The sequence below is a fragment of the Pseudophryne corroboree genome, chromosome 11 (genome assembly GCF_028390025.1).
Source record: "Pseudophryne corroboree isolate aPseCor3 chromosome 11, aPseCor3.hap2, whole genome shotgun sequence".
In the NCBI taxonomy this organism is placed as follows: domain Eukaryota; kingdom Metazoa; phylum Chordata; class Amphibia; order Anura; family Myobatrachidae; genus Pseudophryne; species Pseudophryne corroboree.
In genome coordinates, this window is record NC_086454.1 from 120,679,227 (window position 1) to 120,705,930 (window position 26,704).

Consider the following 26,704-nt stretch of genomic DNA (forward strand, 5'->3'; position numbering starts at 1 on the left):
CAGACTTATCTAACGCCAGCATTCAGATACACTTGGGTATATGGTATGAGCCTATACTTTCATTGGTTTACCATCCAGAATGTGTTCCAAACTGGACTTCTGCTATAGATGGTAATGCCTGCTATAGGCAGATGTACAGATGTGTCCTCATACATCTTGCCGCAGTCACGCCAAACAGCCCCTCCTTGGCACACGTACAGTAAGAATCTTCTAGCATTGAGCGTCTTTTGTGCATGGGACCCCAGTGGCTCCTCACGCTAGGCATCCCGCATTGCATGGCATACTGAGGCTAGATGTATGAGGACACATCTGTAGTTCATTGTACAGTGCCTTCATCTGTTTTGTGGTCATTGGCAAGTATTGAATTCAATTTGCACTTTTAATGCTGTCTGCACAAGTTGACAACCTAATTTATCAAACTTGTCCTATCCACTTCCAGAAGCCTGCTAGCGGTTCCTAAGCTTAATAATGAGCAGTAGAAAGATCTGCTTTCTTCTAACATGAAATAACCGATAGGAGTCACTTAAATCTGCCACATGTCTGAGATCTGGTCATTTGGCTCTGTACAGTGGGAGTATCTACCATAGGTGAATGGACTCATGTGCGCATCTTCCTCTATGGTACATCTAGCACCCAGTGTGGAACAACCAGACAGAAGAATAAAGTAAAAGGGTTTTTTTTTATCTTACTTTTTTTTTTTTTAAATAGAAATTTGATTTCCGTGTAGTGGAGTGTAGGCTTATTGGGCCAACCCTGACACTGGGCTCCATCCAAGAGGTTGCAGGGGATCAGCAGTCTGCCCTGTCTGGTTATGCTCCCTATCCAGGGCCACCAAGGGAGGGGACAAGTGAGTAATAATAAGAATTTACTCACCGGTAATTCTATTTCTCGTAGTCCGTAGTGGATGCTGGGTACTCCATAAGGACCATGGGGAATAGACGGGCTCCGCAGGAGACTGGGCACTCTTTAAAGAAAGATTAGGTACTATATCTGGTGTGCACTGGCTCCTCCCTCTATGCCCCTCCTCCAGACCTCAGTTAGGGAAACTGTGCCCGAAAGAGCTGACATTACTAGGAAAGGATTTGGAATCCAGGGTAAGACTCATACCAGCCACACCAATCACACCGTACAACTTGTGATAACTATACCCAGTTAACAGTATGAACAACAGCTGAGCCTCATTCAACAGATGGCTCAGAACAATAACCCTATATAGTTAAGCAATAACTATATACAAGTATTGCAGAAGTCCGCACTTGGGACGGGCTCCCAGCATCCACTACGGACTACGAGAAATAGAATTACCGGTGAGTAAATTCTTATTTTCTCTGACGTCCTAGTGGATGCTGGGTACTCCGTAAGGACCATGGGGATTATACCAAAGCTCCCAAACGGGCGGGAGAGTGCGGATGACTCTGCAGCACCGAATGAGCAAACTCAAGGTCCTCCTCAGCCAGGGTATCAAACTTGTAGAATTTTGCAAACGTGTTTGATACCGACCAGGTAGCAGCTCGGCAAAGTTGTAAAGCCGAGACCCCTCGGGCAGCCGCCCAAGAAGAGCCCACCTTCCTCGTGGAATGGGCTTTTACTGATTTAGGATGCGGCAATCCAGCCGCAGAATGTGCAAGTTGAATCGTGCTACAGATCCAGCGAGCAATAGTCTGCTTAGAAGCAGGAGCACCCAGCTTGTTGGGAGCATGCAGGATAAACAGCGAGTCAGTTTTTCTGACTCTAGCCGTCCTGGAAACATAGATTTTCAGGGCCCGGACTACGTCCAGCAACTTGGAATCCTCCAAGTCCCGAGTAGCCGCAGGCACCACAATAGATTGGTTCAAATGAAACGCTGATACCACCTTAGGGAGAAATTGGGGACGAGTCCTCAATTCTGCCCTGTCCATATGGAAGATCAGATAAGGGCTTTTACATGACAAAGCCGCCAATTCTGACACACGCCTAGCCGAAGCCAAGGCCAAAAGCATGACCACTTTCCACGTGAGATACTTCAACTCCACGGTCTGAAGTGGCTCAAACCAATGTGATTTTAGGAAATCCAACACTACGTTGAGATCCCAAGGTGCCACTGGAGGCACAAAAGGGGGCTGAATATGCAGCACTCCCTTAACAAACGTCTGAACTTCAGGCAGTGAAGCCAGTTCTTTTTGAAAGAAAATAGACAGGGCCGAAATCTGGACTTTTATGGATCCCAATTTGAGGCCCATAGTCACTCCTGACTGTAGGAAGTGCAGAAATCGACCGAGCTGAAATTCCTCTGTTGGGGCCTTCATAGCCTCAGACCAAGCAACATATTTTCGCCATATGCGGTGATAATGTTTTGCTGTCACATCCTTCCTAGCTTTTATCAGTGTAGGAATGACTTCAACCGGAATGCCCTTTTCCATCAGGATCCAGCGTTCAACCGCCATGCCGTCAAACGCAGCCGCGGTAAGTCTTGGAACAGACAGGGCCCCTGCTGTAGCAGGTCCTGTCGGAGCGGCAGAGGCCAAGGGTCCTCTGAGATCATTTCTTGTAGTTCCGGGTACTAAGTTCTTCTTGGCCAATCCGGAACGATGAGTATAGTTCTTACTCCTCTCTTTCTTATTATCCTCAGTACCTTTGGTATGAGAGGAAGAGGAGGGAACACATAAACCGACTGGTACACCCACGGTGTCACTAGAGCGTCCACAGCTATCGCCTGAGGGTCCCTTGACCTGGCGCAATATCTTTTTAGCTTTTTGTTGAGGCGGGACGCCATCATGTCCACCTGTGGCCTTTCCCAACGATTTACAATCAGCTGGAAGACTTCTGGATGAAGTCCCCACTCTCCCGGGTGGAGGTCGTGCCTGCTGAGGAAGTCTGCTTCCCAGTTGTCCACTCCCGGAATGAACACTGCTGACAGTGCTATCACCTGATTCTCCGCCCATCGGAGAATCCTTGTGGCTTCTGCCATTGCCATCCTGCTTCTTGTGCCGCCCTGTCGGTTTACATGGGCGACCGCCGTGATGTTGTCTGACTGAATCAGCACCGGCTGGTTTTGAAGCAGGGGTTTTACTTGACTTAGGGCATTGTAAATGGCCCTTAGTTCCAGAATATTTATGTGTAGGGAAGTCTCCTGACTCGACCATTGTCCTTGGAAGTTTCTTCCCTGAATGACTGCCCCCCAACCTCGGAGGCTTGCATCCGTGGTCACCAGGACCCAGTCCTGAATGCCGAATCTGCGGCCCTCGAGAAGATGAGCACTCTGCAGCCACCACAGCAGAGACACCCTGGCCCTCGGGGACAGGGTGATCAACCGATGCATCTGAAGATGCGATCCGGACCACTTGTCTAACAGATCCCACTGAAAGATCCTTGCATGGAACCTGCCGAAGGGAATTGCTTCGTAAGAAGCTACCATCTTTCCCAGGACTCTCGTGCAGTGATGCACCGACACCTGTTTTGGTTTCAGGAGGTCTCTGACCAGAGATGACAACTCCTTGGCCTTCTCCTCCGGGAGAAACACCTTCTTCTGTTCTGTGTCCAGAATCATACCCAAGAACAGCAGACGCGTCGTAGGAACCAGCTGCGACTTAGGGATATTCAGAATCCAGCCGTGCTGTTGTAGCACTTCCTGAGATAGTGCTACTCCGACCAACAACTGCTCCATGGACCTCGCCATTATAAGGAGATCGTCCAAGTACGGGATAATTATAACTCCCCTCTTTCGAAGGAGTATCATCATTTCGGCCATTACCTTGGTAAATACCCTCGGTGCCGTGGACAGACCAAACGGCAACGTCTGGAATTGGTAATGGCAGTCCTGTACCACAAATCGGAGGTACTCCTGGTGAGGTGGGTAAATGGGGATATGTAGGTAAGCATCCTTGATGTCCAGTGATACCATAAAATCCCCCTCTTCCAGGCTTGCAATAACCGCCCTGAGCGATTCCATTTTGAACTTGAACTTCCTTATATAAGTGTTCAAGGATTTCAAATTTAGAATGGGTCTCACCGAACCGTCTGGTTTCGGTACCACAAACATTGTGGAATAGTAACCCCGTCCCTGTTGAAGGAGGGGAACTTTGATTATCACCTGTTGGAGGTACAGCTTGTGAATTGCCGCCAGTACTACCTCCCTTTCCTTGGGAGTAGCTGGCAAGGCTGATTTGAGGTAACGGCGAGGGGGAGACGTCTCGTACTCCAGCTTGTATCCCTGAGATACCACTTGTAGAACCCAGAGATCCACCTGTGAGCGAACCCACTGGTCGCTGAAGTTCCGGAGACGGGCCCCCACCGCACCTGGCTCCACCTGTGGAGCCCCAGCGTCATGCGGTGGACTTAGTGGAAGCAGGGGAGGATTTTTGTTCTTGGGAACTGGCTGTCTGGTGCAGCTTTTTCCCTCTACCCCTGCCTCTGGGCAGAAAGGACGCGACTCTGACCCGCTTGCCTTTCTGGGGCCGAAAGGACTGTACTTGATAATACGGTGCTTTCTTCGGCTGTGAGGGAACCGGAGGTAAAAAAGTCGGACTTCCCAGCTGTTGCTGTGGACACGAGGTCCGAGAGACCGTCCCCAAACAATACCTCACCCTTATAAGGCAAAACTTCCATGTGCCTTTTAGAATCAGCGTCACCTGTCCACTGCCGAGTCCATAATACTCTTCTGGCAGAAATGGACATTGCAATAATTCTAGATGCCAGCCGGCAAATGTCCCTCTGTGCATCACTCATATAGAAGACTACGTCTTTAATATGCTCTATGGTTAGCAAAATAGTATCCCTGTCAAGGGAATCAATGTTATCTGACAGGGAATCAGACCATGCTGCTGCAGCACTACACATCCATGCTGAAGCAATAGCAGGTCTCAGTATAGTACCTGAGTGTGTATACAAAGACTTCAGGATAGCCTCCTGCTTTCTATCTGCAGGCTCCTTTAATGCGGCCGTATCCTGAGACGGCAGTGCCACCTTTTTTGATAAGCGTGTGAGCGCCTTGTACACCCTAGGGGATGTCTCCCAGTGTAACCTATCCGTTGGCGGAAAAGGGTACGCCATTAGTAACCGCTTAGAAATCACTAGTTTCTTATCTGGGGAACCCCACGCTTCTTCACACAATTCATTTAACTCATCAGATGGGGGAAAAGTCACTGGCTGCTTTTTCTCCCCAAACATAATACCCTTTTTTGTGGTAAGAGGGTTAATGTCAGAAATGTGCAACACATTTTTCATAGCCGTAATCATGCATCGGATGGCCCTTGTGGATTGTACATTTGTCTCATCCTCGTCGACACTGGAGTCAGACTCCGTGTCGACATCTGTGTCTGCCATCTGAGGTAGCGGGCGTTTTTGAGCCCCTGATGGCCTCTGAGACGCTTGGGCAGGCGCGGGCTGAGATGCCGGCTGTCCCAAAGCTGTTACGTCATCGAACCTTTTATGCAAGGAGTTGACACTGTCGGTTAATACCTTCCACATATCCATCCACTCTGGTGTCGGCCCCGCAGGGGGCGACATCACACTTATCGGCTCCTGCTCCGCCTCCACGTAAGCGTCCTCAAACATGTCGACACAGCAGTACCGACACACCGCACACACACACAGGGAATGCTCTGACTGAGGACAGGACCCCACAAAGTCCTTTGGGGAGACAGAGAGAGAGTATGCCAGCACACACCAGAGCGCTATATAACAGAGGGATTTACACTAATACAAAGTGAATTTTCCCCCCAATAGCTGCTTATTATCACAATTGCGCCTAAATTTATGTGCCCCCCCCCCCTCTCTTTTTTACCCTTTCCGTAGTGTATACTGCAGGGGAGAGCCTGGGGAGCGTCCTTCCAGCGGAGCTGTTTAGAGAAAATGGCGCTGGCTGTGCTGAGGAAGATAGCCCCGCCCCTTCAGCGGCGGGCTTCTCCCGCTTTTTTAATAATATTTATGGCGGGGGATTAGGCACATATACAGTTTAGAACTGTATTATGTACATTTTGCCAAGTAAGGTATACAAATTGCAACCCAGGGCGCCCCCCCCCCAGCGCCCTGCACCCACCAGTGACCGGAGCGTGTGGTGTGCTGTGGGAGCAATGGCGCACAGCTGCAGTGCTGTGCGCTACCTTATTTAAGACCGGAGTCTTCAGCCGCCGATTTTCTCTGGAATCTTCCGTCTTCTGGCTCTGCAAGGGGGACGGCGGCGCGGCTCCGGGAACGGACGATCGAGGTCGGGCCCTGTGTTCGATCCCTCTGGAGCTAATGGTGTCCAGTAGCCTTAGAAGCACAAGCTAGCTGCAAGCAGGTAGGTTTGCTTCTCTCCCCTCAGTCCCTCGTAGCAGTGAGTCTGTTGCCAGCAGATCTCACTGAAAATAAAAAACCTAACAAATACTTTCTTTTTTAGTGAGCTCAGGAGAGCCCACTAAGTGCATCCAGCTCTGGCCGGGCACAGATTCTAACTGAGGTCTGGAGGAGGGGCATAGAGGGAGGAGCCAGTGCACACCAGATATAGTACCTAATCTTTCTTTAAAGAGTGCCCAGTCTCCTGCGGAGCCCGTCTATTCCCCATGGTCCTTACGGAGTACCCAGCATCCACAAGGACGTCAGAGAAAATTATCAAACTATTAGTGTTGTGGGTTAATTGGGGCTAGTAACACATTGTAAGGCTAATAAAATAAATTTAGGGTCTCTGTTAAAACGGAGTCTCAAACTGGGTACACACGCAAAGACCTAAAGGGGGGAATTCAAATGGTTGAAAATTCGGTTGGGAGTCTGTTTTTTCCTGTCTATTAGATAGGAAAAAACAGACACCCAACTGACTGTTCAAACAATTGAATATCCCCCAAAGAATGAAAGACTGACAGATAAAATCTTTCACTTTCAGCACCCTGCTCCTGACTCAACGATCTAGAGAGTGTACACATGGAAAGATCTAGCCAAATCTTTCAATCTGTCAATGATCTTGCCTAGAATGTTTTTGGCTCCAAATGTAAATAATTTCTTAGTGGCTAGATGACATCTAGCCAAAATCGTTCATCGTTCATACACACTGTGTAGACAGTGAACGATCATGAACGATCTAGCCAAAATTGACCTTGATGTACAGTCTATCAACGATTTTGTTTTTTAACCGCGGAAGCGGGCCTAGTGAACAATCTAGCCTGTACACACGGAACAATAATAAGATTTTACTTACCGGTAAATCTATTTCTCGTAGTTCGTAGTGGATGCTGGGGACTCCGTAAGGACCATGGGGATAGACGGGCTCCGCAGGAGACATGGGCACTTTAAGAAAGAATTTAGGTTCTGGTGTGCACTGGCTCCTCCCTCTATGCCCCTCCTCCAGACCTCAGTTAGAGAAACTGTGCCCAGAAGAGATGACAGTACAAGGAAAGGATTTTGGTAATCCAGGGCAAGATTCATACCAGCCACACCAATCACACCGTATAATAAGTGAAAACAACCAGTTAACAGTATGATAAACAACAGAGCATCAGGTCAACCCTGATGCAACCATAACATAACCCTTATTGAAGCAATAACTATATACAAGTATTGCAGAAGAATTCCGCACTTGGGACGGGCGCCCAGCATCCACTACGGACTACGAGAAATAGATTTACCGGTAAGTAAAATCTTATTTTCTCGAACGTCCTAGTGGATGCTGGGGACTCCGTAAGGACCATGGGGATTATACCAAAGCTCCCAAACGGGCGGGAGAGTGCGGATGACTCTGCAGCACCGATTGAGCAAACACAAGGTCCTCCTCAGCCAGGGTATCAAACTTGTAGAACTTTGCAAAAGTGTTTGAACCTGACCAAGTAGCCGCTCGGCAAAGCTGTAATGCCGAGACCCCTCGGGCAGCCGCCCAAGAAGAGCCCACCTTCCTAGTGGAATGGGCCTTAACTGATCTTGGCAGCGGCAATCCAGCCGCAGAATGAGCCTGCTGAATCGTGTTACAGATCCAGCTAGCAATAGTTTGCTTTGAAGCAGGAGCACCAAGCTTGTTGGAAGCATACAGGATAAACAAAGACTCTGTTTTCCTGACCCTAGCCATTCTGGCTACATAAACCTTCAAAGCCCTGACCACATCAAGTAACTCGGAATCCTCCAAGTCAGTAGTAGCCACAGGCACCACAATAGGTTGGTTTATATGAAAGGATGAAACCACTTTCGGCAGAAATTGTGGACGGGTCCGCAATTCTGCTCTATCTGCATGGAAAACCAGATAGGGGCTTTTATGTGACAAAGCCGCCAACTCTGACACACGCCTAACCGAAGCCAAGGCTAATAGCATGACCACCTTCCACGTGAGATATTTCAACTCCACCGTTTTGAGTGGTTCAAACCAGTGGGATTTCAGGAAACTCAACACCACGTTAAGATCCCAAGGTGCCACTGGAGGCACAAAAGGGAGCTGAATATGCAGCACTCCCTTTACAAACGTCTGAACTTCAGGTAGAGAAGCCAACTCTTTTTGTAAGAAAATTGATAGGGCCGAAATCTGGACCTTAATGGAACCCAATTTCAGGCCCAAAGTCACTCCGGACTGTAGGAAGTGAAGGAAACGGCCCAGCTGGAATTCCTCCGTAGGAGCATTCCTGGCCTCACACCAAGCAACGTATTTTCGCCATATACGGTGATAATGTTGAGCTGTCACGTCCTTCCTAGCCTTTATCAGCGTAGGAATGACCTCATCCGGAATGCCTTTCTCTGCTAGGATCCGGCGTTCAACCGCCATGCCGTCAAACGCAGCCGCGGTAAGTCTTGGAACAGACAGGGCCCCTGTTGCAACAAGTCCTGTCTTAGAGGAAGAGGCCACGGGTCCTTTGTGAGCATTTCTTGCAGATCTGGATACCAAGTCCTTCTTGGCCAATCTGGAACAATGAGTATTGTTCTCACTCCTCTTTTTCTTATTATCCTCAGCACCTTGGGTATGAGAGGAAGAGGAGGAAATACATAGACCGAATGGAACACCCACGGTGTCACCAGGGCGTCTACAGCTATCGCCTGAGGGTCTCTTGACCTGGCGCAATACCTAGCTTTTTGTTGAGGCGGGATGCCATCATGTCCACCTGTGGCAGTTCCCACCGACTTGTAATCTGTGCGAAGACTTCCTGATGAAGTCCCCACTCTCCCGGGTGGAGGTCGTGTCTGCTGAGGAAGTCTGCTTCCCAGTTGTCCACTCCCGGGATGAACACTCCTGACAGTGCGCTTACGTGATTCTCCGCCCAGCGAAGAATTCTGGTGGCTTCCGCCATCGCCACTCTGCTCCTTGTGCCGCCTTGGCGGTTTACATGAGCCACTGCGGTGATGTTGTCTGACTGAATCAGAACCGGTTGGTCGCGAAGCAGGGTCTCCGCTTGACGTAGGGCGTTGTATATGGCCCTTAGTTCCAGGATGTTGATGTGAAGGCAAGTCTCTTGACTTGACCACAGACCTTGGAAATTTCTTCCCTGTGTGACTGCACCCCAACCTCGGAGGCTTGCGCCCGTGGTCACCAGGACCCAGTCCTGAATGCCGAATCTGCGGCCCTCGAGAAGGTGAGCGCTCTGCAGCCACCACAGGAGTGATACCCTGGCCCTGGGGGATAGGGTGATTAACCGATGCATCTGAAGATGTGATCCGGACCACTTGTCCAGCAAGTCCCATTGAAAAGTCCTCGCATGGAACCTGCCGAAGGGAATGGCCTCGTATGATGCCACCATCTTTCCCAGGACACGAGTGCAGTGATGCACTGACACCTGTTTTGGTTTTAATAGGTTCCTGACCAGTGTCATGAGTTCCTGAGCTTTCTCCAATCGGGAGATAAACCCTTTTCTGGTCTGTGTCTAGAATCTTGCCCAGGAAAGGCAGACGAGTCGTAGGAACCAGCTGCGACTTTGGAATATTTAGAATCCAGCCGTGTTGCCGTAACACTTCCAGAGAAAGTGCTACGCTGATCAGCAACTGCTCTCTTGATCTCGCTTTTATGAGGAGATCGTCCAAGTATGGGATAATTGTGACTCCTTGCTTCCGCAGGTGTACCATAATTTCTGCCATTACCTTGGTAAATATTCTCGGTGCCGTGGACAGCCCAAACGGCAACGTCTGAAATTGGTAATGACAATCCTGTACCACAAATCTGAGGTACGCCTGATGAGGTGGATAAATGGGGACATGAAGGTATGCATCCTTTATGTCCAGAGACACCATAAAATCCCCCCCTTCCAGGCTTGCGATGACCGCTCTCAGCGATTCCATCTTGAACTTGAACCCCTTCAGGTATATGTTCAGGGATTTTAAATTCAATATGGGTCTGACCGAACCGTCCGGTTTCGGGACTACAAACATGGTCGAATAATAACCCCTTCCTTGTTGAAGGAGGGGAACCTTGACCACCACCTGTTGAAGATACAATTTGTGAATTGCAGTTAACACTATTTTCCTCTCGTGGGGGGAAGCTGGCAGGGCCGATTTGAGGTATCGGTGCGGGGGCATCTCCTCAAATTCCAGCTTGTATCCCTGAGACACAATATCTATTGCCCAGGGATCCAACTGGGAGTGAACCCACTTGTGGCTGAAATTTCGAAGACGTGCCCCCACCGGGCCTAGCTCCGCTTGTGGAGCACCAGCGTCATGCGGTGGATTTTGTAGAGGCCGGAGAGGACTTCTGTTCCTGGGAACTAGCTGTGTTGTGCAGCTTCTTTCCTCTGCCCCTGCCTCTGGCAAGAAAGGACGCACCTCAGGCTTTCTTGTTTTTCTGTGATCGAAAGGACTGCATTTGATAATACGGTGCTCTCTTAGGCTGTGAGGAAACATATGGCAAAAAATTTGACTTTCCAGCAGTAGCTGTGGAGACCAGGTCCGAGAGACCCTCCCCAAACAATTCCTCACCCTTGTAAGGTAAAACCTCCATATGCCTTTTTGAGTCGGCATCACCTGTCCATTGCAGAGTCCACAGGACCCTTCTGGCAGAAATCGACATAGCATTTATTCTAGAACCCAGTAGACTAATGTCTCTTTGAGCATCTCTCATATATAGGACAGCGTCTTTAATATGCCCTAGGGTCAATAATATAGTATCCTTGTCTAAGGTATCAAGTTCCTCAGACAGGGTGTCCGTGCACGCTGCTACAGCACTACACACCCAAGCCGACGTGATCGCCGGCCTCAGTAAGGTACCTGAATGTGTATAAATGGACTTCAGGGTACCCTCCTGTTTTCTATCTGCAGCATCTTTGAGGGTAGCCGTATCCTGTGACGGCAGGGCTACCTTCTTGGATAAGCGTGTTAAAGCTTTGTCCACCCTAGGGGAGGATTCCCAGCGTAACCTGTCCGTTGGCGGGAAAGGATACGCCATAAGAATCCTTTTGGAAATCTGCAGTTTTTTATCTGGAGATTCCCAAGCCTTTTCACATAACTCATTTAGCTCGTGTGAGGGGGGAAAGGTTACCTGTGGCTTCTTTTCCCCATACATATGTACCCTCCTGTCAGGGACTGGGGTTTCCTCTGTGATGTGCAACACATCCTTAATTGCTATAATCATATAACGGATGTATTTAGCCAATTTTGGCTGTAATTTTGCATCATCGTAATCGACACTGGAGTCAGAATCCATGTCGGTATCCGTGTCAACAATTTGGGATAGTGGGTGCTTCTGAGACCCTGTCGGCCTCTGCGACATAGGATCAGGCATGGGTTGGGACCCTGACTGTCCTGAGGCTTCAGCTTTTTCTAACCTTTTATGTAAGGAATTAACATTATCATTTAAAACCTTCCACATATCCATCCAATCAAGTGTCGGCGCCGTCGGCGGAGACACCACATTCATTTGCTCCCGCTCTGCTTCCACATAGCCTTCCTCATCAGACATGTCGACACAAGCGTACCGACACACCACACACACAGGGAATGCCCTTTTTGAAGACAGTTCCCCCACAAGGCCCTTTGGAGAGACAGAGAGAGAGTATGCCAGCACACACCCCAGCGCTATAACCCAGGAATAACACAGTAACTTAATGTTAACCCAGTAGCTGCTGTTTATATTGTGTTTTTGCGCCTAATTTATGTGCTCGCCCTCTCTTTTTACCCTCTCCTACCGTGAATCTGCAGGGGAGAGCCTGGGGAGCTTCCTCTCAGCGGAGCTGTGGAGAAAAAATGGCGCTGGTGAGTGCTGAGGAAGAAGCCCCGCCCCCTCGACGGCGGGCTTCTGTCCCGCTTAAATATGCATTTTCTTGGCGGGGGCTCATACATATATATAGTGCCCAACTGTATATATGTTTACTTTTGCCAAAAAGAGGTTCCAAATGCTGCCCAGGGCGCCCCCCCCCCCCCTGCGCACTGCACCCTTACAGTGACCGAAGTATGTGAGGTGTGTGAGAGCAATGGCGCACAGCTGCAGTGCTGTGCGTTACCTCGGTGAAGAGCGGAGTCTTCTGCCACCGATTTGAAGTCTTCTTGCTTCTCATACTCACCCGGCTTCTGTCTTCCAGCTCTGCGAGGGGGACGGCGGCGCGGCTCTGGGATCGGACGGCGAGGGTGAGATCCTGCGTACGATCCCTCTGGAGCTAATGGTGTCCAGTAGCCTAAGAAGCAGGACCTAGCTTCAGAGAGTAGGGCTGCTTCTCTCCCCTCTGTCCCACGATGCAGGGAGTCTGTTGCCAGCAGAGCTCCAAGAAAATAAAAAACCTAACAAAATACTTTCTCTCAGCGAACTCAGGAGAGCTCACTGAACAGCACCCAGCTCGTCTGGGCACAGTATCAAACTGAGGAGGGGCATCGAGGGAGGAGCCAGTGCACACCAGAACCTAAATTCTTTCTTAAAGTGCCCGTGTCTCCTGCGGAGCCCGTCTATCCCCATGGTCCTTACGGAGTCCCCAGCATCCACTAGGACGTTAGAGAAATGATCATTCAACAACCTATCTAGCCAAAATAGTTGGATAGATAGTCCCGTGTGTACCCAGTTTAAGATTACGATGATGGGACTAGTTGGGGATGGCCTCTTATTAAATGTGGGTTTTATGGACTCGCACTATTTTTATTACAAATCCCTCATCCCATTTGGGTGGACAAATACTACTAGCAGAACAAGGAGCACTAGATTAATAAAACATACTTTGTGCTGTAAACATGTTTGCTACTGTAATGTTTCATGCTTTTTGGAGCCTATTTATTATCATGACTTGCTTTAAAAAAACAGGCAGACTCGCACAAAATTATTGCACCCACAGAACTCAGAGGTTATTACATTTAGCTGTTGATCTGTTAGTTTTCATTTATTATTAGTGCTTATTGTGGCAATAAGCAATGAATGTAGAAACCTATTGGGGGGCTACTGCGATTAGTAATGAGGTAACCGCAGCACATCTCCAATATCTGCTGAGGTACCATCTACATACATCCTGGGAATGCTTAAAATATGATTATAATAGTTTAAAACTTAACCTTTAATTATTCCTCCTAAAATAAAAGGGGTATTTTGAGTGGCATAAACTTATATGTATATGTCACTCTGTAAATGCATAAATTCAATTGCATCCCCATGCATAAATTCAATTGCATCCCCTGTAGAAGATATATATATGTCTTAAATTAGATCAATATTACGTATGTGGTGAAAATATTAGTCAATATAATCAAGATATACCCATCTGTATCTCAAATACAGACCAATAATTCGTATTTGATAACCCACAATTAAATAAATACAAAATTTGTTCATGATTTGAGTTGTTAATTAACACAGAATTATTCATAAATTTCAATATGTTTATGAATCGCAGCCAACAAAAAACATTTGATATTATTATCAGTAAATAGATCAAAAATTATTTTTTTCTCTAAATCTGTACCTAAAACAGTCATAATTCAATTCCAGCTATATTTTCAGCTCAGTGCACTTGTGACATAGAGCCTGTGTCTGAAATGTATTGTATTCCTAACTTGTATCATTCTTCACCAAGTTCCTAGATACATGTGTCAAATATGTTACATTTTTAGCTTGTATCATTTTCCAACAGGTTTCTGAACCAATGTATCAAAAGTGATTTAATTCTGCTGCCAAAAAACATAGATTACATTCCTCATGATAACATTGGTTATTCCACTCTGCCTGAATGAGTGGTTTCACATCCCTCTTGATTTAAACAAAAATAATTCCTCCTGTCAAGTATAAACAGGTACACATGAGCACTTTTGGGTAAATGAACCGGTGTACATATATCCCTAACTAGGTGCTTCATCGCGCCCTACGGGCGCTCTTCACACCGTCGCAAGGGGCTACGCCCCCTTAACCCTTGCATGCCTTTCTGGGGTTCAATATTTGTGTTATATGGAGTATCACCTGCATTCCTTTGTTAGTGGTTAAATATTGCACAATGAAAGGGCGTGCGATGGTGAAGGAGGCGCAGCCCCTTGCGACGGCGTGAACAGCACCTGCAGGCCACAATGTACAGAATGTAGCGGGTGCGGGGGGTACTGCGGATGGTGTCTGTAGATGCTGCGGATGGTGTCTGTAGATGCTGCGGATGGAGGGGGGGCGGAAGTGGGGGTGGGGCCCGGATGGGGAAGGTTTGGGAGGTGCTGCGGGTGGGGGAGGGGCAGAGGAGTGGGGGATGCAGATGGGGGAGGGGTCCGGAGGCACTGCAGGTGGGGGAGGGGCAGGGGTGCCATGGGTGGGGGAGGGGCAGGTGTGGGGATGTTGCAGATGGGTGAAGGGTTCTGGAGGTGCTGTGGGATGGGAAGGGGCGGGAGTGCCACTGATGGGGTAGGCGCCATGGGTAGGGGAGGGGCAGGTACGGGTGTTGCAGCAGATGGGGAAGGAGGTCCGGAGGTGCTGCAGGTGGTGGTGGGGCAGGTGCGGGGGTGCCATTGGTGGGGGAGGGGTGGGTGAGGGGGGGACCGCGGATGGAGGAGGGTGTCTGCAGATGCTGCGGGTGGAGGGGGGCAGGTGTGGGGGAGACATATAAGAGGGGTGAATGGTGGAGGGGGCCTGGAGATTGCTGGGGGTGGTGAAGGGGCGGAGGAGTGGGAGCCGCGGGTGGTGTAGGGGGTCTGGAGGCACAGCATGTGGGGGAGGGGTGGAGTGCCGCATGTGGTGGAGGGGAAGGTGCGGAGGTGTGGTGCATTGGGGAGAGGTCTGGAGGTGCTGCGGGTACTGTACCTGCCAAAAAGGTAGTTGGAGGGTATGCAGTAACAGGGCCAGGACAGGGGTGACGGGGCCAGGACAGGGGCGACGGGGCCAGGACAGGGGCGACGGGGCCAGGACAGGGGCGACGGGGCCAGGACAGAAATGACAGGGACAGGATAGGGGTGACAGGGTCAGAATAGGGTTGACAGGGAAAGCACAGGGGTGACAGGGCCAGGATAGGGGTAGCAGGGCCAGCATAAGGGTGACAGGGCCAGGATAAGGGTGAAAGGGCCAGGATAAGGGTGGCAGGTCAAGGCCAGGGGTTACAGGGACATGACAGAACACAGGGCACGGGAGAGATTGGTATTAGGGACAGAACAGTGGTGACAGACAGATGTGTCTTACCGGAGTCACTGCTGCTGGCTGCTGCTGTTCCACTCCAACCTGTTGGCATCTGCTGCTGGTGGAGACTTGGCATGGCTGACTCTCTTAGGCTGTATTCCTGCTTCCTCTGCCCGTCCGCATCACTCCCCCCCTCCTCAGTCACACACCGCAGACCTCGCGCAGCTGCCGGGCATTGTGGTAAGGTGAGACTGGGAGTGACTGGTTAGCCCCCAGGAGATGCTGCGGCTGGAGGGAGGAGGGGGTCATAGCATGCACGTGGCGCGGACCTCACGGCTGCTGGGCACTATGGTAAGGGGAGACTGGGAGTGACTGGTTAGCTCCCAGGAGACGCTGATGCCGGAGGGAGGAGGGGGTCAGAGCCTGTAAGCAGCGCGGACTTCTGCAGCGCTACCCGCCGGCTAAAGTGTGTGAAGGAGCTGGGCGCAACTCACTGCGGGTGGCAGCGCTGCAGCTAGCGGTGGGGTCGCAGGGGCTGGAGATAACAGAGGCAGTACGGAAAGTGCACAGCGGCTGGTGACCCACAAAACTACAGCTAAGAAGCGTGGAGTGTGCCAGAATGTGACGCTCCTCCCTGCCAGAGAGACCCTGCTGAGTATGCTGATGTGGGGATCAAGTATGGCATACCCCCTCACACACCCCCATACCTCCCAAATGTCCCAATTTTCGCGGGACAGTCCCATTTTTTGGGGTCTGTCCCGCTGTCCTACCCGCGGGTCGCAGTGTCCTGCGGTGGGGGGGGGGGGGGGGGGAGCAGTTAGAAAGCTCCTGTACTCGCTGTTCTGCTTAGCAGAGCAGCGGTGAATAGTGGAGACAGAGGGAGAGGGGGCATCAGGGGGTACGGATTAAGGGGGGGTTCCAGCAGCAGAGCCGGATTAAGGGGGGGGGGGGGGCAGGCGGTACGTACCGTTGGCCCCACAATTTTAGGGGGCCCCCTGGCTGGAGTAGCTCTGTCCCAGGTCAGAAGCTCCCTCCCTCCACCCCCCCGTCCTGCCAGCAACAACGGCAGCATTGTGCTACAGTCAGCATACGCTGCTGCGTGTTGGCAGGTCTGTGGTGTTGCAGGGAGGCAGCAGTCTCCCTGCTTTCTTCTGCCTGTGCGGGTGTGTAGGGGGAGCGACCACCTCCTCTGGATTTACCAATAGCTGAGGGGCCAAAATACCATAAAAAAAAAAAAAAAAAAATCCCGGAATTTGCATAATGGGGCGTGGCCTCGCGTCCGCGATTAGGCCACGCCCCCAACCCACAACAGGCACAGCAATGAGATAGGGCTCCCCTGTCTCAAGTACCCTGTGCCCCCCGGACTCATAATCAGCCCCTGGGGGCATGCCAGCAGCTCACAGAGCGCTGGGCATGCCCCCTCACTGACGAAAACGGGGCCCTCCCACGAAGCCACGCCCCCTTTTCGCCGTGTGTGAGTGAGTGAGTGAGAGTGTGTGTGTGTGTGTGTGTGTGTGAAAGCTGGGAGGTATGCACCCCTGCCTGTGCCATGTCCATACTATCTGCTTCTGCAGCTGCTCCTAGTGTCCTATAGATTTGGCCAGATCTGTGACTCATTTGACTAACTCCGCCCACTGTTGTGACTCCGCCCAGCGTTAGCAAATTAATCACAAGATCACAGATCTGGGCTATTATATAGGAGATTTTGCCCCAATATGGGCCAGTTTTCACTACCTCTACCATATTAAATCAAACACTATCTACAAAGGAAACATGCATGGAGTATTTTCAGAGAGTATTAATTCAGTAGTTCTACTGCCGTTCGTTATTATCTTAATGTGAACTTATTCGCTTGATTAGCATGTGTCATATCGATTAACAAAATTAAGATGGACATAACAAAAAGAAACCTCGCAAGTATGCTGGAAACTTCATTTATTATAATGTTGTGGTTGTCATAGGGAGTAAGTATAGTCAGTAAATATTAATTTATTTTAAGAATCCTAGTAACTAATGTACCAACTGCACGGATAATAATTTAAAGGTATTTTGTCTGGTATGGGCAAATTGTAATTAAGCACCTATGTGCATAGATTAATCAACAGTGGTTGGACGCACGGGTGATCAGACCCTTGAATTAATTGAGTGATTGCAGGTGACCTCTAGGCGCAGATGTAATTAGGAATGATAGAGATTGGTTAGTTGAATCTTAAATGCAGTGACTGTCTGCACCACGTCAGGCTGACTGGTGATCAAGCCGACGTGGTGAAACGTACGTTCAGTCTCAGTCTGAGGATCGCAGCCGAACGGTCACGGCACCTCACAGCAGGGGGAAGCCGCGAATGAAATACTGAATGAACGGTCACCTCTAACTGCACCTGTGATATACACAGCCTAATGTCGACGGATTGGTAACATATCTGGTATCCCTGTATTATATCCACCTGTTCAGCTTCAGTTTTTAGCCGTAGTCTAAGGACTGCAACCAAATGGTCACGGCATCTCACAGCATGTTTCCTTTGTAGATAGTGTTTGATTTAATATGGTAGAGGTAGTGAAAACTGGCCCATATTGGGGCAAAATTAGGGATATATGTACACCGGTTAATTTACCCAAAAGTGCTCATGTGTACCTGTTTATACTTGACAGGAGGAATTATTTTTGTTTAAATCAAGAGGGATGTGAAACCACTCATTCAGGTAGAGTGGAATAACCAATGTTATCATGAGGAATGTAATCTATGTTTTTTGGCAGCAGAATGAAATCACTTTGATACATTGGTTCAGAAACCTGTTGGAAAATGATACAAGCTAAAAATGTAACATATTTGACACATGTATCTAGGAACTTGGTGAAGAATGATAGAAGTTAGGAATACAATACATTTCAGACACAGGCTTTATGTCACAAGTGCAGTGAGCTGAAAATATAGCTGGAATTGAATTATGACTGTTTTAGGTACAGATTTAGAGAACAAAAATTATTTTTTTCTATTTACTGATAATAATATCAAATGTTTTTTGTTGGCTGCGATTCATAAACATATTGAAATTTATGAATAATTCTGTGTTAATTAATAACTCAAATCATGAACAAATTTTGTATTTATTTAATTGTGGGTTATCAAATATGAATTATTGGTCTGTATTTGAGATACAGATGGGTATATCTTGATTATATTGACTAATATTTTCACCACATACGTAATATTGATCTAATTTAAGACATATATATATCTTCTACAGGGGATGCAATTGAATTTATGCATGGGGATGCAATTGAATTTATGCATTTACAGAGTGACATATACATATAAGTTTATGCCACTCAAAATACCCCTTTTATTTTAGGAGGAATAATTAAAGGTTACGTTTTAAACTATTATAATCATATCAAATCGATTTACATATTAAATTGTGTTATAAAAGAGTGCTCCAAAAAGCAGTCTATTCTCTTTGTTGCCTCTTTGCAACAAACACGTTGTTCAATGTTTGGTCTATTTTGATTGCAGGAGCACCTCCAGCATTCCAAAGTTAAATCCCTGAGGAGGAATATAATTATTAGCTGGTTTTTGCTTCTAATGCATTATTACTATTGTAATTGAATAATTTATGTCTGGTGCGGGACATAGAATAGAATACCATATGTTGATTACGGAGTGTACTTATCTCAGCTCTTTCCCAGCACGGACAATATAAATTTTAGGACCACCTAATACAGGTATCATTTAGGATAGGTTAAACAGTATAATCACCTTTCGTTCCTACTATTCTCCCTCACTGAATATTATATTCTTGACCTGACGTGGTATAGACATGTCACAGTTCAAATTACTTTCAGAGCTAACTGTAAAGAGGAAAACTGATAATCTGGATGATATTTTTTCCAGTGATACCGGTCCCTCAGAATTAGAACCCACTTGGGAAGGTGACTTTTTTAAGTTACGTAAGTTACAACAGAGACAGATCAGGACGAACTGGGATCTAACCAGTCTTGAAAATTATATAAGACAGAAGATAGCACCCAGGGGATTACGCCCAAGAACACTCCCGGCTTTTGAATTAGCAACTGAAAATCTTAAGAAGTAGTGGGAGAGTGTGTTACTGAAATGTTCATCTGATCTTATGAATATACTCATTAAACACAATCATTTGGTACTGGAAGAATGTGAAAAAGATATTAACATATTGGGCAAAAAGTTGGAGGTATGGGAACAAAATACCACATTCCAAAAGTGCTTTGAAGAGCACAAGAAGGAACTTCAACAATACGAGTCCATGATTGTGGATAGGAAAAAACAAAAATTCATGGGGGACAGACGGGATTTTGCCACAGATAGGATATTCAAATGGAATAGAAATGTGGAAAAATATCCGCGGAGAGATTTAGGAGAGAACTATACTTCCTCTGAGATTGAATCCTCAGAAAATGAGGATGGAGGGGAACATGCACAGAGAATTGATAAACCACGAAGAGGGGACAGTAGTCAGAGGCAGCCTTTTTTGGAATCAGGCCAGATGCCCCGAGGACGTCCACCCAGAGGAGGAAGAGGAGGGGAGGTAAGAAGAACAAGAAACAGGCAAAGATGGGAGTCAACCTCCCCGACAAGATACTCCCCCAGGACGTACAAGAACAAATGAAAGAAAAAAAAATCGACTGAATATCATCAATTTGACAGATTACATTCTAACAAAGGACCAGGAACAAGTTCTATTGAGGGGTTTATCATTTTCACCATCAAAGCCATTTAATCGGTTTATGTGGGAGAAGAATTTACAACTCTTTGGCAGGAAGTTACTGCTTAGGAAGTTTTTCTCCAACAAACAGAGAGGAGCAATCTCTCCACAATCTTTGGATTCGGATAATGTTACCACATCACAGGAGTGGTCTTCCCAAGAAATGGAAGCTATACAGTCATTAGAACATCTTGCAGAAAAGAGCAGAGACATGGCTGAACGACCGAGATGCAAAAATAAGTCCACCTTTTTCCCTCCAGAGAGTATTAGCCCTGAGACTAAAGTATTTTTAAACTTAGTCTCTAAGGAGTTTGACATCATTCATAAGAAATCCAGATATCAAAGAGTTCCCAAGAATATATCTTTTCGTTAGAGACAAGATATAATGGAAATTAAATCATGGGAAGACGTCCTAGTGAAACCCTCAGATAAAGGGGGTAATACAGTTTTATGGCCGTGAGCCATGTATTTAAAAGAAGCTCTGAAACAACTTAACAATCCACAATGTTATCAAAAACTCCTTTTGAATCCTACCCCTAATTACAAAGAGGTGTATAATAGGATAATCGGACAAGCCCGTACGAACCACAGCATTTCTGAGGAGGAATATCAATTTTTGAGAGTGGAGAATCCAAGAATTCCCACTTTTTACTTACTCCTGAAGGTTCACAAAAATTTGACAGAACCCCCAGGACGCCCGATTGTGTCAGGTTTGGGGAGCCTATCTGAAAAGGCAAGCATTTTTTTTGACACTCATCTGATGTGGAGTCATTGTATACATGTATCTCGCACGATCTTGGTCTGCAAGCTGTACAATATTTTCTAAAAATGGAAGGTGAAGGGAAATTCCAATCTCTCCTGCTCAGACTACTTGACTTCATTTTGAATAGAAACTATTTCTACCTCCAGGTAAGGGGCACGGCGATGGGGGCGGCGTGTGCCCCCACATACGCCAACCTCTTCCTAGGATGGTGGGAGAGGGAGGTGGTTTTTGCTGACAGTCATGAAACACAGAATCAACATATAACCATGTGGCTTAGATATATAGATGATGTGTTCATGATTTGGGAAGGCACAGAGGAGGAACTGATAGAATTTATCAACAGTCTCAATATTAATGAATATAACATCAAACTCACGATGGAATACAACAGAGATGAAATATCTTTCTTGGATTTAAAAATATACCGTGATGAGACGAATACCGTGGCAACGAAACTATATCGTAAAGATACAGCCACAAACAGCATACTCCACAATTCCAGTTCACATTTTCCACCTACAATCTCTAATATTCCGAAGGGTGAGTTCCTCAGACTCAAGAGGAACTGTTCAGATGCCTCAGTATATCAACAAAAGAGCAGTGAACTTGTGGAACGTCTACGTAAACGAGGATACAGCCATAGGCTCATTAAGAGAGCAAAGACCTCCATTAACCAAATTGAAAGGAACTCTCTGATCTTTCAAGAAAAAAAGCAGAGACCAGACCAAGAAGAGATGAGATTTGTGGGCGATTTCTGTAGGGAGTGGAGGCAACTCCAAAATGGGATTCAAAAACACTGGCATATTCTTCTGTCAGATCCAGATCTCGCCAACAATCTAAAAGATAAAGTCTCAATGAGCTGGAGAAGATGTCCTAATTTAAAGGATTCCCTTGTCCGCAGTCATTTCAATCAGAATCCACCTAGGATTCCCATAGTCAAAGGAACTTTCCCTTGTGGTTCCTGTAAGGCATGTAGGTACATGTAACCTATACAAGAAATCAAGGACAGGGATGGGAATCTATGTAAGATTCATGAATACTTTAACTGCAGAACCACAAATGTGGTCTATTGCCTACTATGCACGTGTGGTATGAGATATGTAGGAATCACCACAAGAATGTTTAAAACGAGAGTCCTGGAACATGTGGGAAATATCCGGAATGTGGCGAAGGATATGAAGAATTTCAAACAGATCACAACTGTAGCGAGACACTTCCATCAGCATCATGACAATGACTCACATCAAATCCAGACCTTTGGCCTGGAAAGAATTAAAATGGGTATCCGTGGAGGGGATACCATGAAGGAACTGTTAAGAAGGGAGAGTGAGTGGACATTCATGCTAGGCTGTCTAGCACCAGCAGGCCTGAATGAAAATATAAATTTCACTGTTTTTTTTATAATCATAACATTGGGAATGGGACATACCCAACGCTTTGGTAGGGCATATTTCAAAAAAAGAACTGATTCAGAGATAGGGGTTACCAACACTAAGGTACTAAGTCTATTCTGTAATAGTATTCATGTATCTATATATGGATAAAAGACACCTTTTTAATGAAGTGATGATTTTTTATACACATATTTTCACTATTAATCATCACCTATACACTCTCAACATTTAATTAATTTCTAGTTTCACTGTACTTCACTCCAGAAGGTCTTTCATCACAATTTAATAGTCCAATCATCAAGAGTGAATGATTTGTTTGTTGCACAAATATAACACTTCTTTTACACATTTAAGGATCCACACAGGACATTTGACATCATACATATTTTTATGGTATGGATTCATATTTCACTCACATAATACATGTTTCTCTGTCTGGAGACCCATTTAGGATCCTTAGGGCCTTTTTCACTAATTTCAACACATATATATGTGTGTGTATATATACATATATATATTTTATTATATAAGAAAGCTCTCTCTCTTTCCTTCTCTCTCTATTCATATTTAGCACTCACATTATATCAGATATAATCTTTTCCGATAAGAACACTCTCTTTCCCATTTTTTTCCTCCCCCCTTTTTTTCCTCTTTCTGTTTTAATAGTATTCCCTCATCAATTAGCCTATGTAAACTAGTGTTTACCTGAAAACCTGCCGAAACCCCTTAGGTCCAGAGATATATATGGGATACATCGAGCTAACACCTCCCCAATGTGTACAATGAATTATGAATATTAATTTTCCACAGCTCTTGGCTTTTTCCCTAACAAAAAGAAACCTCGCAAGTATGCTGGAAACTTCATTTATTATAATGTTGTGGTTGTCATAGGGAGTAAGTATAGTCAGTAAATATTAATTTATTTTAAGAATCCTAGTAACTAATGTACCAACCGCACTGATAATAATTAAAGGTATTTTGTCTGGTATAGGCAAATTGTAATTAAGCACCTATGTGCATAGATTAATCAACAGTGGTTGGACGCACGGGTGATCAGACCCTTGAATTAATTGAGTGATTGCAGGTGACCTCTAGGCGCAGATGTAACTAGGAATGATAGAGATTGGTTAGTTGAATCTTAAATGCAGTGACTGTCTGCACCACGTCAGGCTGACTGGTGATCAAGCCGACGTGGTGAAACGTACGTTCAGTCTCAGTCTGAGGATCGCAGCCGAACGGTCACGGCACCTCACAGCAGGGGGAAGCCGCGAATGAAATACTGAATGAACGGTCACCTCTAACTGCACCTGTGATATACACAGCCTAATGTCGACGGATTGGTAACATATCTGGTATCCCTGTATTATATCCACCTGTTCAGCTTCAGTTTTTAGCCGCAGTCTAAGGACTGCAACCAAATGGTCACGGCATCTCACAGCATGGGGAAGCCGCGTATAAAACACTGAATGAATGGTTAATCTGAGCTGTACTGGTAACATAGGTAGCTGAATATGGACGGATTGATATTGTGTCTGGCATTTCTGCATTATATACACCTGCTTGGGACATTTAACTTTAGTTCACAGATAATGAATGATTGCGATCATGTCCTATGATCAAGAAATACCCTAACCTATAATTGATTATACATGCAGCTTGGGGGTCCTCTGTATTATATATCCAATTGGCAGCCCATATATGAATAATGTCATTCTAGAGAACGTTGCCTGAGCATTATAATCACATCAATACTAAGTAATTCTATCTAGGGGTTCATGACATATCTTGCACTATTGATCTGTTTTTTCCTAGCGTTCACCTGTCTCCTGCTGGTGAATCTGGACCCTGCAATGCCAGTGGTAACAGGATCCACCTAACACCAGGCACAGGATGACAAAGTGACGCTGAATCTATTTTTCCATCAGCCCGGCAATCACCCTTACTCTCACCCAGTATCCGCTCCATGAAGATATTGGGCAGCAGCTGAGGGAGACGGCATCTCGGACTGTTACCACTCTCTTGTGCTATATAGATATGTGATGTTATCATAAGACATACTCTGCCTATGGTTTAGACTACTAGTGCATAAACTACAGCAATAGCCTACTACACAGTGACAAAAATTGATTAAGCTCACTGTTGGTCATTTGCTATTGCACCTATTATAGGGGTAACCCAGACCACTGAATCAATTGGTGTTTGATGTACTATAGTGCATTACTTATGAAACTGCTAGTATGGTATTCAGAAAAAGTAATACTGCAGTTCAGCAGTTTAGAATGATACCTCTTGTCTGTGATACTTTATGATTCATTACAGGTCTTCATGCCCTTAGGGCTATACGCTGTATATATACTGTTTATCTTATTTTGAAAGTTTTTTGACCTACAGAGGCACTAAGAAGCATTGTAATGCAAACTCTTCATGTCGGATAGCCCTTTATGTCCATCTTAATTTTGTTAATCGATATGACACATGCTAATCAAGCGAATAAGTTCACATTAAGATAATAACGAACGGCAGTAGAACTACTGAATTAATACTCTCTGAAAATACTCCATGCATGTTTCCTTTGTAGATAGTGTTTGATTTAATATGGTAGAGGTAGTGAAAACTGGCCCATATTGGGGCAAAATTAGGGATATATGTACACCGGTTAATTTACCCAAAAGTGCTCATGTGTACCTGTTTATACTTGACAGGAGGAATTATTTTTGTTTAAATCAACAGCGATGTGAAACCACTCATTCAGGTAGAGTGGAATAACCAATGTTATCATGAGGAATGTAATCTATGTTTTTTGGCAGCAGAATGAAATCACTTTGATACATTGGTTCAGAAACCTGTTGGAAAATGATACAAGCTAAAAATGTAACATATTTGACACATGTATCTAGGAACTTGGTGAAGAATGATACAAGTTATAGGCCCTACACACATGCCGATTTTTTGAAAGATATGAACGATCTCGTTCATAAATGAACGAGAACTCGTTCATATCTTTCAGTGTGGAGGCTCCAGCGATGAACGATGCGCGGCCCCGCGCTCGTTCATCGCTGGTCCCCCGTCGGCTGTGCATGCAGGCCAATATGGACGATCTCGTCTATATTTGCCTGCACTTCAATGGAGCCGTGTGACGGGGGGAGTGAAGAAACTTCACTCACCCCGTCACTGCCCCCCCGCCGCTGGGTCGCTCGTCGGCCGTATCCGCCGTCGGGCAGCTCGGCGGCGGGTCGGCCAGTGTGTAGGGCCCCTTAGGAATACAATACATTTCAGACACAGGCTTTATGTCACAAGTGCACTGAGCTGAAAATATAGCTGGAATTGAATTGTGACTGTTTTAGGTACAGATTTAGAAAAAAAAATCATTTTTGATCTATTTACTGATAATAATATCAAATGTTTTTTGTTGGCTGCGATTCATAAACATATTGAAATTTATGAATAATTCTGTGTTAATTAACAACTCAAATCATGAACAAATTTTGTATTTATTTAATTGTGGGTTATCAAATATGAATTATTGGTCTGTATTTGAGATACAGATGGGTATATCTTGATTATATTGACTAATATTTTCACCACATACGTAATATTGATCTAATTTAAGACATATATATATCTTCTACAGGGGATGCAATTGAATTTATGCATGGGGAATCAATTGAATTTATGCATTTACAGAGTGACATATACATATAAGTTTATGCCACTCAAAATACCCCTTTTATTTTAGGAGGAATAATTAAAGGTTACGTTTTAAACTATTATAAATCATATCAAATCGATTTACATATTAAATTGTGTTATAAAAGAGTGCTCCAAAAAGCAGTCTATTCTCTTTGTTGCCTCTTTGCAACAAACACGTTGTTCAATGTTTGGTCTATTTTGATTGCAGGAGCACCTCCAGCATTCCAAAGTTAAATCCCTGAGGAGGAATATAATTATTAGCTGGTTTTTGCTTCTAATGCATTATTACTATTGTAATTGAATAATTTATGTCTGGTGCGGGACATAGAATAGAATACCACATGCTTAAAATATGCCTCTATCCCTCAACAATGTCAGTTGTCAGTGTATCTCCGTCAACTTTACTTTAATAAATACACCCTCAAGTCAAATGTCACTTGGGTAGAATAAGTCAAGTAGAGGTCTATGAAAATGGATGGAGGCTGCATTTACATTAAAAGGCTTCACAGGAGAGGAGAGCCTTGAGCAAAGGGACAAGGTTATGATAGGATCACCATCAACATATATATTACAAGAGAGAGAAAAAAAATGTCTTGGTGTGGTGCACCTAGGAACAAAAAGTAACCTTTATGAAATAAATGTAATATCTAATTTAAAAATGGTGAAATACTGAAGAGAAGAAAGAAAATGTAAGAGAAAGTGATGTAAACTATAC

At 45.8% G+C, this 26,704-nt stretch overlaps 1 protein-coding gene across 2 annotated transcripts in view; it reads right to left on the bottom strand.

Annotated features, from left to right (window-relative positions):
- The window catches only part of CD151 (CD151 molecule (Raph blood group)), an 88,410-nt gene that overhangs the window by 10,655 nt on the left and 51,051 nt on the right, over window positions 1–26,704 (bottom strand). The gene's annotated exons all lie outside the window — the stretch shown is intronic.